Raw genomic sequence first — 18127 nt, 5'->3', positions numbered from 1 at the left:
GAGAGGAAGCTGCGGAGAAAGAGAGGGAGATGACCACGAAGGCCAAAAGAATGAAGTTGAGATAGAATATGATATCGCCAAGTTGTGTCGTAAGCCTTTTTCAGGTCAAAAAGGACGGCAACAACGGAGGTCTTCGCAGCAAAAGCAGTATGAATATAGACCTCCAAGTTCACCAGGACATCTGTCGTGCTGCGGCACTTGCGGAAACCAAATTGAGAAGCGGAGAGGAGGTGATGGTGTTCCAGGAACCACATCAGACGAACGTTAACCATACGTTCAAAGAGTTTGCAGACACAACTTGTGAGAGCAATAGGGCGAAAGTCCTTAGGGGAAGTACCCAGAGACCCCGGTTTGCGAACAGGGAGGACAACGGCATCGAGCCAGTCCTCAGGGACTGACGACGACTCCCAGATCCGATTATACAGACTCAGTAAATACTGAGACGTGCACGGAGGGAGATGGCGAAGCATCTCATAATGAATACCATCGGAGCCCGCCGCTGTAGAACCGCAGAGGGCCAGGGCAGAACGAAATTCAGAGAGAGAGAAGGGATCATTATAGGGAAGTCGAAGACGAGTGCAGAAATCTAAAGGACGAGACTCAAGGACAGGTTTATGAAGAATAAAAGATTGGGGAAGATGAAGACCAGAGCTAACAGAAGAAAAGTGGGAACCCAGTACGGAAGCGACCTGCAACGGGTCCACCACAAGAGTATCATGGAGGTGAAGGACCGGTGAAACATCGGGAACGAATTTACCCGCTATCTTGCGGATACGCTTCCAGATCTGGGCCAGAGGAGTTTCGGACGTAATTGTTGAGACATAAGATGCCCAACATTCACGCTTAGCCGTACGGATGGCCCTACGGGCCACCGCACTCGCTTTCCGAAAGAAAAGAAAAGAATCGGTCGTCTGCCTACGGCGGTGCCTCTTCCAGGCAGCACGCTTACAGCGGACAGCCCGAGCACAGTCCGCATTCAACCAGGGATCGGACTTCCGTGGAATCCCCGAGAGGAAGAGCGAGGGATAGAGCGGAGGGCAGCGTTGAAGACAGTGTCATGAAAAAGGAGGAGAGCGCGAGAGAGAGGTAGAAGGGAGAGGTCAGAGAGAGTAGCATTGAGGGTAAATAGGGTCCAGTCCGCCTTAGCAAACTGCCACCTAGGGAAAGAGAGGGAAGGGCGAAAAGAGAAAAAGGAAACAAGGATGGGGAAATGATCACTTCCATGGAGGTCATCAAGAACATGCCACGTGAAATCTAAGTAAAGAGAAGAAGAGCAGAGAGGAAGATCAAGACAAGAAATGGTGCGAGTCCGAGAGTCCAAATGAGTGGGCTTACCAGAATTCAGAAGAGACAGGGAAGAAGAGAGGAGAAACGGCTCAAGAAGGCGACCCCGGGTATTCGTCAGAACGTCACCCCAAAGAGAATGACGACAATTGAAGTCACCTAGCAGGAGCACAGGCTCCAGCAAGGAGTCTAGGAGGTGTTTCAAATCAGGAAGAGAAAGCGGGACACTCGGGGGGAGATAAATGGAACAAACTGTGTACCATTTCCCGACAAAGACACGAGCAGCAGAACAATGGAGAGGCGAAGGAAAAAGTAAAGGAACAAAGGGAACATCAGCACGAATCAAAAGAGCAGAAGAATTAGAAGCCACAGCAACGGCTGGGGGGGGGGGGAGAGAAAGCAATAGCCACGAAAACGACCAGGACGAGCACCAAGCATCGGCTCCTGGAGACAGACACAAAGGGGCGAAAACCGCGAAATCAGAAGTTGGAGTTCGAGGAAATTGGCGTAATAACCTCGAACGTTCCATTGAAGAATGGACAACGACGAGAAGAGAAAGGACAAGAATAGAGAACAAGGAAGAAACAAAGGCGAAAGAGCAACAGAGCACGTTAAAGAATATCAGGGTCGGGATCAGGGTCAGCAAAGTCAGGGTTAGGGGGCATGGGTAAACTGAGCAAAGACGGAGGGAAGGAAACGGGAGAACAGATCAGAGGTGGGCGGGCGGGGTCCGGAGGAAGAGGAGGAGACAACGGAGAGGAGCAGTCAAGGACAGCAGCAGGAAGAGGAGGGGTAGAAAGAGGGGAGCGTACCTCAGCAAGGGCAGCAACTGAGAGGGAAGCGGGGGCTAAAGAAACCTCCTTAGCAGGAACAGGGGGCGCAACCACCGAAATGGGAGGGGAAGGAGCGAGAGAGGCAGAAGTAGGGGCCGAGGAAGAAAGCGAAACCTTCTTACCCGCCGGGGAGGAGGAAGGAGAGGAGCCAGCTAGGTTTACGCTTCTGACTTAAAGAGACAGGTGTCCCAGCAACCACGTACTGGGCAACGGATTCTAGCGTCTCAAGAGAAGAAGCTGAACGAGAGCACACATGACGGCCGTTTGGAGAGAGATGGACATCAGCCCGCACCGACAGGCGGCGGGGAGAGTCAAGAGACGGAGGGGAAGGATGGGAAGGAGGAACGGAGGGAGACGAGGAAGAGGACACAGCAGACACGACAGACCGGGTAGAAAGAAGGGGAACCCCAGACAGAGGACCAGGAGGTGGATCCTTCGGGAGAGAACCCAAAGGAATAGAGGAGGGGGCAGTGGGCGTATCAGGGTCCAAGGCCCGGAAACGGTTGTGAGTCTGAGGAAGGCGGGAAGGACGGGGAGAGGAAGAGCGCAACACACGAGCATAAGAGATATTAGCATAAGGCGGGAGCCGGCGAACCTGGCATCTCGCCTAAGGAAAAGCTAAACGCTCCCGGTGCTTCAAGTTGAGGACGGCTGCCTCAAGCTTGTAATGGACACACGCACGGGAGAAGGTAGGATGGGCCTCACCGCAGTTGAGGCAACGAGCCTGGGGAGAAGTGCACTCCGACTTAGTGACCCTCGCCACCACACAAAGGACAGAGAGAGACAGTCCCGGAGCAGCGGAGGGCACCATGCCCAAACCTCCAGCACTTGTTGCAGAGCCGAGGAGAAGGAATGTACTCCTGGACAGAGCACCTGGCACCAGCAAGAATGACAGAGGGTGGAAGGGTCCTACCATCAAAGGTAATCTTCACAACCCGGAGGGGTTGACGGCGACTACCACGAGGGGGACGAGTAAACGTGTCCACCTGGAGAATAGAATGGCCCTAGGCAGCAAGGATATGTCGAATATCGTCGTGGCAGTCGCGCAGGTCCCGAACACCGGTCGCAACATGGGGCGGGGGCAGAATAGTGCCAACACTGGCATTCAACTGAGCGTTCTTCGAGACCCGAACAGGGGTCTCGCCAAGGCAGGATAAGGCAGCCAAGCGGGAAGCAGCATCCTGAGAAGGAGCAGCAACGACACGTGTACCAAAACGAGTGGGGTTGAAAGTAATGGAGGCATCCACGGAATCAACGAGATGTCGATGGAGTCAGAAATCGTCAGGAGGCGCAGAATCAAGAGGGAGGAGATCAAAATATTTGGCCCACGAAGCGGGACCAAACAAGGCTTGAAAGGTAGCAGAACTGGAAGGAATCGAGCGAGGGCGGCCGTGACGAGGACAGCGGTGAGAACCCCCAGAGAGAGAGGGGTTAAAAGACGCAGTAGTTACAACTAGAGAAGGAGCCGCGCCAGGGGACGAGGTAGTCACCACTGGGGGCTTGAGGCTCGATCCAACCACAGAGGAGGGAGGGGAGCCAGGGGAAGGAGTCAGAGAGGCCAAAGGAGGAGCAAGGTCGGGGCCCAATGCAGCGGAGGCTACAGAGCCCAGTCTTCCAACACGGACTGACTCGGGGGCTTGGTCGCCCACCCCACGAGCCTGAGAAGGTAAACCAGAAACAGCCGAAACAGGGGTCATCATCATTACGAAAAAAATTCATTCACGAATGTGCCCCCCACCCCCCATGGAGCCAGAATTAGAGGCAGGACACCCAACAAGAAGCTATCGCCGATCTTGCCGGGGCCTCCTAGGGATGCGTCGTGAGTATACGCCCTACAAACGCCACCTTAAGAAACCGATAGTCCGTCGAGATCGGGTTCAGTGACGAAAGGGGGATTGACAATAAAAGGTTCCCCTCGCTCTCGACGTCGGGTACTACAGTTCTACGGGTGCAAGAGTGTGCCCCCTCAAGCACCCGGGCGTCAAAATGGAAGAAGTCCAAGGGAAGAACCAGAACAAGCAAAAGGTCGGCAGGAAACGGCAAGCAGATAGGAGAAGAGGGGGGGAGAAAAACGAAACGGAAGGAAAAGGAAAAGGTGCCCAGCAGAATTGGAGAGGACGGCAGCAGAGCACAAGGCTTGAAAGGGACAGAGGACTGTCCCAAGAAGCATCACACTACGGCTTCCGCCCACTAAGCCCCCACACGGCAACAACGAGCTGAGCGGGGAGGGGGGTGTCTATTGTAGCTAGGGAGGTGCCTGGCTGTTGACCATGGTCACTGGTGTGTAGGGCAGCGTGGGTGGAGGTGCTGGAGCTGCTGACCATTGTCACTGGTGTGTAGGGCAGCTGGATAGGAGGTGCTGGAGTTGTTGACCATGGTCACTGGTGTATAGGGCAGCATGGGAGGGGGTGCTGGAGCCGTTGACCATGGTCACTGATATGTAGGGCAGCTAGGGAGGAGGTGCTAGAGCTGTTGACCATGGTCACTGATTTGTATGGCAGCTAGGGTGTAGGTGCTGGTGCTGTTGACCATGGTCACTTGTGTGTAGGATAGCTGTGGTGGTGCTGGTGCTGTTGACCATAGTCACTGGGGTGTAGGGCAACTAAGGAGGAGGTGCTGGAGCTGTTGACCACGGTCACTGGTGTGTAGGGCAGCTAAGGAGGTGGTGCTGGTGCTGTTGACCATGTTCACTGGAGAGTAGGGCAGCTAGGGAGTTGGTGGTGATGCTGTTGACCATGTTTACTTGTGTGTAGGGTAGCTAGGGAGGAGGTGCTGGTGCTGTTGACCATGGTCACAGGTGTATAGGGCAGCTAGACAGGAGGTGCTGGAGCTGTTGACGTTGGCCAATGGTGTGTAGGGCAGCTAGGGTGGTGCAGGTGCTGTTGGCCAAGGTCACTGGTGTGTATAGCAGCTAGGCAGGAGGTGCTGGAACTGTTGACCATGGTCACTGCCGTATAGAGCAGCTAGGGATGTGGTGCTGGTGCTGTTAAGGATGGTCACTGGTGTGTAGGGCAGCTAGAGAGGAGGTGCTGGAGCTGATGACCATGGTCACTGGTGTGTAGGGCAGCTAGAGAGGAGGTGCTGGAACTGATGACCATGGTCACTGGTGTGTAAGGCAGCTAGGGAGGAGGTGCTAAGGCTGTTGACTATGGTCACTATTTTGTATGGCAGCTAGGGTGGAGGTGCTGGTGCTGTTGAGCATCGTCACTGGTGTGTAGGGCAGCTAGAGAGAGGGTGCTGGTGCTGTTGAACATCGTCACTGGTGTGTAGGGCAGCTAGGGAGGTGCTGGAGCTCTTGACCATGGTCACTGGTGAGTAGGGCAGCTAGGGAGGTGGTGCTGGGGCTGTTGACCATGGTCACTGGTGTAAAGGGCAGCTAGACAGGAGGTGCTGGAGCGTTGACCATGGTTAGGGAGCCGGTCGGCCGAGCGGACAGCACGCTGGATTTGTGATCGTGTGGTCCTGGGTTCGATCCCAGGCGCCGGCGAGAAACAATGGGCAGAGTTTCTTTCACCCTATGCCCCTGTTACCTAGCAGTAAAATAGGTACCTGGGTGTTAGTCAGCTGTCACGGGCTGCTTCCTGGGGGTGGAGGCCTGGTCGAGGACCGGGCCGCGGGGACACTAAAAAGCCGGAAATCAACTGAAGATAACTAAAGATGGTCACTGGTGTGTAGGGCAGCTAGAGTGGAGGTGTTGGACCTGTTGACCATGGGTCACTGGTGTGTAGTAGGGGAGCTAGAAAAGAGGTGCTGGTGCTTCTCACAAAGGTCAGTGGTGTGTAGGGCAGCTAGAGAGAAGGTGCAGTTGCGGTTGACCATGATCACTGGTGTGTAGGGCAGCTAGGACGGTGCTGGAGCTGTTGGCCATGGTCATTGGTGTGTAGGGAGGCTAGGGTGGAGGTGCTGGAGCTGTTGACCATTGTCACTGTCGTGTAGGGCAGCTAGGGAGGTGGTGCTGGTGCTGTTTACCATGGTCACTGGTGTGTAGGGCAGCTAGGGAGGTGGTGCTGGAGATGTTGACCATGGTCACTGGTGTGTAGGGCAGCTAGGGAGGAGGTGCTCTTGCTGTTGTCCATGATCACTTGTGTGTAGGGCAGCTAGGACGGTGCTGGAGATGTTTACCATGGGCACTGGGGTGTGGGGCAACTAAGGAGGAGGTGCTGGAGCTGTTGACCACGGTCACTGGTGAGTAGGGCAGCTAGGGAGTTGGTGGTGGTGCTGTTGACCATGGTCACTGGTGTGTAACGCAGCTAGGGAGGAGGTGCTAGGGCTGTTGAGTATGGTCACTATTTTGTATGGAAGCTAGGGTGGAGGTGCTGGTGCTGGTGCCCATGGTCAGGTGTGTGTAGGGCAGCTAGGGTGGAGGTGCTGGAGCAGTTGATCATGGTCACTGGTGTGTAGGACAGCTACGATGAAGGAATTGGACAAGTTGACCATGGTCACTGGTGTGTAGGCTAGCTAGGGTGGAGGTGTTGGACGTGATGACCATGGTCACTGGTGTGTAGGGCAGCTAGGGTGAAGGTGCTGGAGCTGTTGACCATGGTCACAGGTGTGTAGGACAGCTAGGGAGGTGCTGGAGCTCTTGACCATAGTCACTGGTGTGTAGGGCAGCTAGGGAGGTGCTGGAGCTGTGGGTCATAGTAATTGCTGTGTAGGACAGGTAGGGTGGAGGTGTTGGAGCTGTTGACCATTGTCTCTGGAGTGCAGGGCAGCTGTGGAGGAGGTGCTGGTGCTGTTGACCATGGTCACTGTTGTGTAGGGCAGGTAGGGAGAAGGTGCTGGTGCGGTTGACCATCGTCACTAGTGTGTAGGGAAGCTCGAAAAGAGGTGCTGGTGCTGTTGACCATGGTCACTGGTGTGTAGGGAAGCTATGGTTGTGCTGGTGCTGTTGACCATGGTCACTGGGGTGTAGGGCCACTAAGGAGGAGGTGCTGGTGCTGTTAACCATGGTCACTGGTGTGTAGGGTAGGGTAACTAGGGAGGAGGTGCTGCTGCTGTTGACCATGGTCACTGGTGTATGGGGCAGCTAGACAGGAGGTGCTGGGGCGTTGACCATGGTCACTGGGGTGTAGGGAAACTAAGGAGGAGGTGTTGGAGCTGTTGACCATGGTCACTGGTGTGTGGGGCAGCTAAGGAGGTGGTGCTGGTGCTGTTGACCATGTTCACTGGTGAGTAGGGCAGCTAGGGAGATGGTGGTGGTGCTGTTGACCATGGTCACTGGTGTGTATGGCAGCTAGGGAGGAGGTGCTGGGGCTGTTGACCATGGTCACTGGTGTGTAGGGAAGCTAGGGAGGTGGTGCTGGTGCTGTTGACCATATTCACTGCAGTGTAGGGCAGCTAGGGAGGAGGTGCTGGGGCTGTTGACCATGGTCACTGGTGTAAAGGGCAGCTAGACAGGAGGTGCTGGAGCGTTGACCATGGTTAGGAAGCCGGTCGGCCGAGCGGACAGCACGCTGGATTTGTGATCCTGTGGTCCTGGGTTCGATCCCAGGCGCCGGCGAGAAACAATGGGCACAGTTTCTTTCACAGTTTCTTTCCAAGGCACACCACGAAGGGGGGAGACACTCCGAGCGCGCCGCGAACGCTTCGAGACAGCCGCACCACACCACGCCCAGCAGGCCCCGCCGCAGGCACAGCCACCGTCGTCATATCCACACAGGCCACACCCACACCGTCCGAAGAGTCCACAGAGGCCACATCACCCACACTGTCTACATCATCCACGGAAACAGCCTCAGAACACCGACGTGCATGCTTCTGCAAAGGAATGGGAAGAGCAGAACTACAGGAGTCAACACACACAGGCACGGCAGGCACCTCACCACGCCGAAGCACCCCCTCCAAAACAGCAGAACCCGCGTCCCCGGGAGCCGGTATCACATCCACAGGCAGGGGCGGAACATGAACCTCCACCTGGACACCTTTCACTACACACAGCTCAGGCGACAGCCCGACACCCTCACACACCGGCTGAACAACCCCAGAGGCCACAGCTGTCACTAGACGTGTCGCACAGGCCGTAGAGCTCGCCTCAACAGGCGGAGCAGCAGACAGGCAGTCAGGCGCCTCAGGCACAGCACCCACACCGCCCGAACGCAACAGGGGCGGAAAATCCTCCGCACGAAGAACATGCACACGACCAGTCGCTCCCACGTCGCACGCAGCAGCCAGATGACCCTCGTGACCACACCGATAACAGGTGCGCGGTTGACCCCGGTACTGGCAGCGGAGCGTGTATCCCAACACGGACATCGACGACGGTACACTACCCTTCAGCGACATCGTCAGGGTGCGGGAGCCGTCAAGCATACCAACACAGTGCCCGGCAACGACCTTGTTCCAACGAACACTTAACACTGTCCCAAACCGTTCGAAACAGGAGGTTAAAAAGTCGTCCTGAAATTCGGAGGGGGCACCATGCACAGTCACAGACGTCAAGGTGACAGTAAGATTCACTACCTTAACGGAGCCAGCATTATCAGGGAGAGGGTAAACACGCCCCTCACACCGCTCGAGAAACGCCTGAAAGGCAGCCTGGAGGCGGAACTTGACCACAGCACGGTGGCCCTGAAGCAGCTGGATGCCCACCAGGTCAGACAGCTGCACATGCAGCACGTCCACTAGGGCGACACTAACCAATGGATGGTCCACCGGCACCGTAAACGCCAGACCAGCTGACAGCGTCCTCTTCGTTGGAGGGTGAAACGTCCCCAAGGCGAAGCAAACGTCATCCCGTCAGTGGCAAACCACCACCAGCAGGGCAAACAAGCGATCACCCAACGTAAACACTCGCCAGTGCGGAGAGACCTCAGGAACGTCCGACCTGGCCGGCGGTCACCACGCCGAAACAGCCTCAGAACACCGACGTGCACGCTTCTGCAAAGGAATGGAAAGAGCAGAACTACAGTTGTTAACACACACAGGCACGGCAGGCACCTCACCTTGCCGAAGCACCCCCTCCAAAACAGCAGAACCCGCGTCCCCGGGAGCCGTTACCACATCCACAGGCGGGGGTGGGACATGAACCTCCAACGGGACACCCTTCACTACACGCAGCGCAGGCAATGCCCTGTCACCCTCACACACCGGCTCAACAACCCCAGGGGCCACAGCAGTCACCTGACGTGTCGCACGGGCCAGAGAACTCGCCTCAACAGGCGGAGCAGCAGACAGGCAGTCAGGCGCCTCAGGCACAGCACCCACACCGTCCGAACGCAACAGGGGCAGGAAATCCTCCGCACGAAGAACATGCACCCGACCAGTTGCTCCCACGTCGCACGCCACAGCCAGATGACCCTCGTGACCACACCGATAACAGGTGCGCGGTTACCCCGGTACTGGCAGTGGAGCGTGTAACCCAACACGGACAACGACGACGGTACACTACACTTCAGCGACATCGTCAGGGTGCGGGAGCCGTCAAGCATACCAACACAGTGCCCAGCAACGACCTTATTCCATCGAACACTTAACACAGCCCTAAACCGTTTGAAACAGGAGGTTAAAAAGTCGTCCTGAAATTCGAAGGCGGCACCATGCACCATCACAGACGTCAAGGTGACACTGAGCAACCCGTTCTCGCAAATTCGTAAAGTCAATATTGACTTATTAACTACGTGCATAGGTGATATACTAAACATAATAGATACCCTTAAAAAGATTCATAGAAAACACCGACCTTACCTAACCTTGTTAGTATCTTAAGATAAGCATCTTATTGCTTCGTAATTACAATTATTACTTAACCTATACCTATTATAGGTTAGGTAATAATTGTAATTACGAAGCAATAAGATGCTTATCTTAAGATACTAACAAGGTTAGGTAAGGTCGGTGTTTTCTATGAATCTTTTTATGGGTATCTATTATGTTAAGTATGTCACCTATGCACATATTTAATAAGTCAATATTGACTTATTAAATTTGCGAGAACGGGTTGCACTGAGATTCACTACCTTAACGGAGCCAGCAGTATCAGGGAGAGGGTAAACATGCCCCTCACCCCGCTCGAGAAACGCCTGAAAGGCAGCCTGGAGGCGGAACTTGACTACAGCACGGTGGCCCTGAAGCAGCTGGATGCCCACCAGGTCCGACAGCTCCACATGCAGCACGTCCACCAGGGCGACACCAACCAATGGATGGTCCGCCGGCACCGTAAACGCCAGACCAGCTGACAGCGTCCTCGTCATTGGAGGGCGAGACGTCCCCATGGCTAAGCAAACGTCACCCTGTCAGTGGCAAACCACCACCAGCAGGGCAAACAAGCGATCACCCAACGTAAATACTAGCCAGAAGCGGAGAGACCTCAGGAACGTCTGACCTGGCCGGCGGTCACCACGCAACTCCACACTTGTTCACTGTGTTGTAAACAAACGCGAAGTGCCCCGAGGTATTGTCGTGGGCGCTTCTTGTTCCCAACATGCTCCTCCCTCTCCCTTGAGAGGTAGCTCAAGGGGAGAGCGAGGGGAACCTTTTATTGTCAATCCCCACTTCGTCACTGAACCCGATCTCGACGGACTGTCGGTTTCTTAAGGTGGCGTTTGTGGGGCGTATACTCACGACGCACCCCTAGGAGGCCCCTACAAGATCGGCGATAGCTTCTTGTTGGGTGTCCTGCCTCTAATTGTGGCTCCATGGTGGGTGTGGGGGCACATTCGTGAGTGAATTCTTCTTTTCGTCAAGATGATAACCCCTGTTTCGGCTGCTTCTGGCTTACCTTCTCAGGCTCGTGGGGTGGGCGACCAAGCCGCCGAGTCGGTCCGTATTGGAAGACCGGGCTCTGTAGCCTCCACTGCATTGGGCCCCGACCTTGCTCCTCCTTTGGCCTCTCTGACTCCTTCCCCTGGCTCCCCTCCCTCCTCTGTGGTTGGGTCGAGCCCCAAGCCCCCAGTGGTGACTATCTCGTCCCCTGGCGCGGCTCCTTCTCTAGTTGTAACTACTGCGCCTTTTAACCCCTCTCTCTCTGGGGGTTCTCACCGCCGTCCTCGTCACGGCCGCCCTCGCTCGATTCCTTCCAGTTCTGCTACCTATCAAGCCTTGTTTGGTCCCGCTTCGTGGGCCAAATATTTTGATCTCCTCCCTCTTGATTCTGCGCCTCCTGACGATTTCTCCCTTCATCGACATCTCATTGATTCAGTGGATGCCTCCATTACTTTCAACCCCACTCGTCTCGGTACACGTGTCGTTGCTGCTCCTTCTCAGGATGCTGCTTCCCGCTTGGCTGCCTTATCCTGCCTTGGCGAGACCCCCGTTCGGGTCTCGAAGAACGCTCAGTTGAATGCCAGTGTTGGCACTATTTTGCTCCTGCCCCATGTTGCAACCGGTGTTCGGGACCTGCGCGACTGCCACGACGATATTCGACATATCCTCGCTGCCCAGGGCCATTCTATTCTCCAGGTGGACACGTTTACTCGTCCCCCTCATGGTAGTCGCCGTCAACCCCTCCGGGTTGTGAAGATTACCTTTGATGGTAGGACCCTTCCACCCTCTGTCATTCTTGCTGGTGCCAGGTGCTCTGTCCAGGAGTACATTCCTTCTCCTCGGCTCTGCAACAAGTGCTGGAGGTTTGGGCATGGTGCCCTCCGCTGCTCCGGGACTGTCTCTCTGTCCTTTGTGTGGTGGCGAAGGTCACTCTAAGTCGGAGTGCACTTCTCCCCAGGCTCGTTGCCTCAACTGCGGTGAGGCCCATCCTACCTTCTCCCGTGCGTGTGTCCATTACAAGCTTGAGGCAGCCGTCCTGAACCTGAAGCACCGGGAGCGTTTATCTTTTCCTGAGGCGAGGCGCCAGGTTCGCCTGCTCCCGCCTTATGCTAATATCTCTTATGCTCGCGTGTTGCGCTCTTCCTCTCCTCGTCCTTCCCGCCTTCCTCAGACTCGCAACCGTTTCCGGGCCTTGGACCCTGATGCACCCACTGCCCCCTCCTCTGTTCCTTTGGGTTCTCTCCCGAAGGATCCTCCTCCTGGTCCTCTGTCTGGGGTTCCCCTTCCTTCTACCCGGTCTGTCGTGTCTTCTGTGTCTTCTTCCTCGTCCCCCTCCGATCCTCCTTCCCATCCTCTTCCTCCATCTATCGGCTCTCCCCACCGCCTGTCGGTGCGGGCGGATGTCCATCGCTCTCCTAACGGCCGTCGTGTGTGCTCTCGTTCGGCTTCTCCTGTTGAGACACTGGAATCCGTTGCCCGGTACGTAGTTGCTGGGACACCGGTCTCTTTAAGTCAGAAGCGAAAGCCTGGCTCCTCTCCTTCCTCTTCCCCGGCGGGTAAGAAGGCTTCGCTTTCTTCCTCAGCTCCTCCTTCTGGCTCTGTTGCTCCTTCCCCTCCCGTTTCAGTGCTTGCGCCCCCTGTTCCTGCTATGGAGGTTTCTTTGGCCCCTGCTTCCCTTTCGGTTGCTGCTCTTGCTGGGGTGCGCTCCCCTCTTTCTACTCCCCCTCCTCCTGCTGCTGTCCTTGACGGCTCCTCTCCGTTGTCTCCTCCTCTTCCTCCTCCGAACCCTGCCCGCCCACCTCTGATCTGTTCTCCTGTTTCCTTCCCTCCGTCTTTGCTCAGTTTACCCATGCCCCCTAACCCTGACTTTGCTGACCCTGATCCCGACCCTGATATTCTTTAACGTGCTCTGTTGCTCTTTCGCCTTTGTTTCTTCCTTGTTCTCTGTTTTTGTCCTTTCTCTTCTCGTCGTTGTCCATTCTTCAATGGAACGTTCGAGGTTATTACGCCAATTTCCTCGAACTCCAACTTCTGATTTCGCGGTTTTCGCCCCTTTGTGTCTGTCTCCAGGAGCCAATGCTTGGTGCTCGTCCTGGTCGTTTTCGTGGCTATTCCTTTCTCTCCCCCCCCCAGCTATTGCTGGGGCTTCTAATTCTTCTGCTCTCTTGATTCGGGCTGATGTTCCCTTTGTTCCTTTACTTTTTCCTTCGCCTCTCCATTGTTCTGCTGCTCGTATCTTTGTGGGGAAATGGTACACAGTTTGTTCCATTTATCTCCCCCTGAGTGCCCCGCTCTCTCTTCCTGATTTGAAACACCTCCTGGACTCCTTGCCGGAGCCTGTGCTCCTGATGGGTGACTTCAATTGTCGTCATTCTCTTTGGGATGACGTTCTGACGAATACCCGGGGTCGCCTCCTTGAGCCGTTTCTCCTCTCTTCTTCCCTGTCTCTTCTGAATTCTGGTGAGCCCACTCATTTGGACTCTCGGACTCGCACCCTTTCTTGTCTTGATCTTTCTCTCTGCTCTTCTTCTCTTTACTTAGATTTCACGTGGCAGGTTCTTGATGACCTCCATGGAAGTGATCATTTCCCCATCCTTGTTTCCTTTTTCTCTTTTCGCCCTTCCCTCTCTTTCCCTAGGTGGCAGTTTGCTAAGGCAGACTGGACCCTATTTACCCTCAGTGGTGCTCTCCCTGACCTCTCCCTTCTGCCTCTCTCTCGCGCTCTCCTCCTTTTTCATGACACTGTCTTCAACGCTGCCCTCCGCTCTATTCCTCGCTCTTCCTCTCGGGGTCCACGGAAGTGCGTTCCCTGGTGGAATGCGGACTGTGCTCGGGCTGTCCGCTGTAAGCGTGCAGCCTGGAAGAGGCACCGCCGTAGGCAGACGACCGATTCTTTTCTTTTCTTTCGGAAAGCGAGTGCGGTGGCCCGTAGGGCCATCCGTACGGCTTAACGTAAATGTTGGGCATCTTATGTCTCAACAATTACGTCCGAGACCCCTCTGGCCCAGATCTGTAAGCGTATCCGCAAGATAGCGGGTAAGTTCGTTCCCGATGTTTCACCGGTCCTTCACCTCCATGATACTCTTGTGGCGGACCCGTTGCAGGTCGCTTCCGAACTGGGTTCCCACTTTTCTTCTGTTAGCTCTGGTCTTCATCTTCCCCAATCTTTCCTTCTTCGTAAACCTGTCCTTGAGTCTCGTCCTTTAGATTTCTGCACTCATCTTCAGCTTCCCTATAATGATCCCTTCTCTCTCTCTGAATTTCGTTCTGCCCTGGCCCTCTGCGGTTCTACGGCGGCGGGCTCCGATGGTATTAATTATGAGATGCTTCGCCATCTCCCTCCGAGCACGTCTCAGTATTTACTGAGTCTGTATAATCGGATCTGGGAGTCATCGTCAGTCCCTGAGGACTGGCTCGATGCCGTTGTCCTCCCTGTTCGCAAACCGGGGTCTCTGGGTACTTCCCCTAAGGACTTTCGCCCTATTGCTCTCACAAGTTGTGTCTGCAAACTCTTTGAACGTATGGTTAACGTTCGTCTGATGTGGTTCCTGGAACACCATCACCTCCTCTCCCCTTCTCAATTTGGTTTCCGCAAGTGCCGCAGCACGACAGATGTTCTGGTGAACTTGGAGGTCTATATTCGTACTGTTTTTGCTGCGAAGACCTCCGTTGTTGCCGTCCTTTTTGACCTAGAAAAGGCTTACGACACCACTTGGCGTTATCATATCCTATCTCAACTTCATTCTTTTGGCCTTCGTGGTCATCTCCCTCTCTTTCTCCGCAGCTTCCTCTCTCGTCGTTCCTTTCGGGTGCGCCATGGTACCGCTCTCTCTCTCTCTTTTCAGCAATACGAAGGTGTGCCCCAGGGTAGTGTTCTGAGCACTACTCTTTTTCTTGTTGCCCTCAATGGTCTTCTTTCCTCTCTTCCTTCTGGTGTCTTCTCCGCTCTCTATGTCGATGATCTTACCCTTTGTTGTCAGGGTGATGATTCGCCTCTCCTTCAACGCCGGCTTCAACTTGCAATTGATGCCGTGTCGTCTTGGGCCACAGGTCATGGTTTCAAGTTCTCTACTTCTAAGACTTGTGCCATGACTTTTACGCGGAAACGGGTTGTTCTTCGTCCCTCTTTGTCACTTTATGGTCATCCCCTTGAATACAAAGATTCCGCGAAGCTTTTGGGGTTATTCATTGACACTCGTTTGTCTTGGTCTCCCCATATCTCTTACCTCCGTGTTGAGTGCTCTAAGGCCCTTACCCTCCTTCGGGTCTTGTCCCATACTTCTTGGGGGGCAGATAGGCGCACTCTCCTTGCTTTACATTCCTCTCTCGTCCTGTCTAAGCTCTATTATGGTTGCCCTGCTTACTCGTCTGCTTCTCCTTCTACTCTTCGCCGTCTTGATGCTTTGCACCATGCTGGGTTGCGCCTCAGTTCTGGTGCCTTTCGTTCGACTCCCATCCTTAGCTTATATGTTGACACTGGCTTCCTGTCTCTCCAGGACCGTCGTGATCGCTACTGTCTTCGCTATCTTGCGCGGTCCTTGCAACATCCTTCCTCTCGGCTCTGTCGTGCTTTAACTTTTACCCCTCCAGCGGTTCCTGTTCCTCTTCACCACCTCCCTCTTTCTGTCCGGTTATCTCGCGTACAGGATTTTCTCTCCGTTCGTATTTCTGATGTTTCTCCTCGTGTTGTTCCTTCTTTGCCCCCGTGGAGGGTCCCTCTTCCGCGGTTTTGTACTTCCTTGACCCGTATCACTAAAGCTTTTACCCCTCCTACCGGTCTAAAACGCCTTTTCCTCGAGCACTTTTCTTCTCACTCCCGCTCCGTTTCTGTCTTCACCGATGGGTCTAAGTCAGCGGACGGTGTTGGCTACTCTGTTGTTTTTCCTGATCGCACTTATATGTGTCGCTTGCCTCCGGAGACTAGCATCTTTACAGCGGAACTTTATGCTATTCTCTATGCTCTTCGTCTCCTGCTTTCTCGTTGTCAGTCTTCCTTTGTGGTTGTTGTTGACTCTCGTAGTGCTGGCTCTCGTAGTGCTGCATGGCTCTCGGGTCCTTTAATCCGGTTCATCCAGTAGTTGTCGAGATCCAGCATTGGCTGTTTCTCGTTCACAGTAAATTTAAGTCGGTTGAGTTTTGTTGGGTTCCCAGCCATATTGGTGTGTCTTTAAATGAGCGTGCGGATGCTGCCGCTAAGGAAGCTGTCCGCTCTTGTCCCATCTCTCGTAAAGGCATTCCGTATTCCGACTTTTACCCGGTTATCCATTCCTCAGTCCTTACCCGTTGGCAGGCTTCTTGGTTGTCTGTTACTGGTAACAAGCTACGTACTCTTAAATGTTGTGTTTCCTCGTGGCCGTCCTCCTTCCACCGTAACCGGCGGTGGGAAACAGCTCTGGCGAGGTTGCGTATTGGCCATACTCGCTTAACCCATGGTCACTTGATGGAGCGCCGCCCTGCTCCTTATTGTCCTAGTTGCATTGTCCCTCTTACGGTCGTGCATGTCCTTCTTGAATGTCCTGACTTCCAGGACGAGCGTGTGTCTTGCTTTCCGACCGCCCCTCGCGGTCACCTGTCCCTCGATAGAATTCTTGGTGACTCGGATACTTTTGATATCGTTCGCCTTATGCGTTTTTGTTCTCGTATTGGCATCCTTGGTGATATTTAGCGCCCTCTGATTATTTTGCGTATTTGATGGTGCTACATAGCCTTCCCGGTTTGGTGCCTTCTTTTGATAATTACTTACTTACTTGCATGAAGCAAACGTCCTCCACACCTTAATATATTATGAGTGTTGGCATCATACCAGAGACCTAGAGACTTGGTAAATTTATCTGGAAGATTTTCATATTCGCTTCCATATGTCTCTTGCTGTGCACGCTTGATCCAGTAGAGGATAGGATTGGGAAACTTATGTCTGATTCCTATCTTAGCAAGAAAGTCAAACACATGTGCTGTCACTCTTAATAACTTACTCAAGTTAGAATAATTGTGAGGATTAATAGCTAAGATTTGATGAGATTCTGGTTCATTCATGGGAGTAGTGATATTGGTCACTATGACTTGTGGCTTTTGTTTGGGCCACTGACCACCAACAAGCCATGAAGGTCCATTAAACCACATCGAAGACTTGATAAGTTGTTTTAGTGTCAATCCTCGAGATAAGTAATCTGCAGGATTGTCCTTAGTGGGAACATGTCTGAATTTATACCCAGCAGATAATTCATGTATTTCCCTAACACGATTACTGACGTAGGGAGTTTTATTGTTGTTGTTTCTTACCCATTGCAAGACTGCCTCATTGTCTGACCACACAACAATCTCACCAAAGTGGATATTATTGAGTGTCTTGGTCAGGCAATGAGCCAATCTTACTCCCACCAGCAATGCAGTTAACTCCATTTGAGGTAAAGATCTCTTCTTAATGGGAGCAACTCTTGCTTTAGATGTGAGCAAAATTGATTTTGCACTATTAACTAAGTAGGCTACAGCGCCATACGCTTTGCCAGAGGCATCGCAAAAAACGTGCAAATTTGTGGGCAAGTTTGGTCCTGAAGCATTACGAGGAAATTTCAAAACACCTAACTGATTGAAATCCGTTGTGAGTATCTGCCATTTAGCTTGTAACTCAATTGGCAATGGATCATCCCATCCCATATGTTTTTCCAGCATTCCTGCATTAGGAGTTTGCCCCTTATTAATATAGGACTAAGTAAGCCTAAAGGGTCAAATGGTTGACTGACATACGAGAGTAATTTTCTCATGGTAAGGGATGAATTATCGGTTTGTACTGACTTGACATTCATCTCGTCAGTACTTGTGTTCCATTCCACACCCAGAACCTTTAATTGATTAGGTACCTGATAACCTGGAAACTCTTTCTCGATTATCTGGTTTAATGATTTATTATTTGAGGCCCATGATTGTAGTGGCATATTGGCTCCTAATAACTCACGGTTAGCCTCATGGTAGATTTCTACCAAATTGGATTGATCATTTGTAGTTCCCTGGAAATTATCGACATACAAGTTGCCACTAATTTCTGCCTTATAAGGGCTATTTGACTTCCTCAAATGTGTATCTAATGTTGCTTGCAGTAGAAACAGGGAGGACGTCGCTCCAAATAGCACTGAGGCAAAACGATAAGATATGATATCACTGTTAGGATCCAGTGGGTCCTTAATCCAGAGAAACTTGGTGTAATTATGATCCTCTTCCTGTAAACCTACTCTAAGGAATGCTTTACAGATATCAGCAGTATAAGCAAAAATACCAGTACGGAATCGTAATAACACATCATGTAGCCTTTGTGT

The sequence above is a fragment of the Procambarus clarkii genome, chromosome 50 (assembly GCF_040958095.1).
Source record: "Procambarus clarkii isolate CNS0578487 chromosome 50, FALCON_Pclarkii_2.0, whole genome shotgun sequence".
In the NCBI taxonomy this organism is placed as follows: domain Eukaryota; kingdom Metazoa; phylum Arthropoda; class Malacostraca; order Decapoda; family Cambaridae; genus Procambarus; species Procambarus clarkii.
This window is presented reverse-complemented; position numbering follows the sequence as displayed.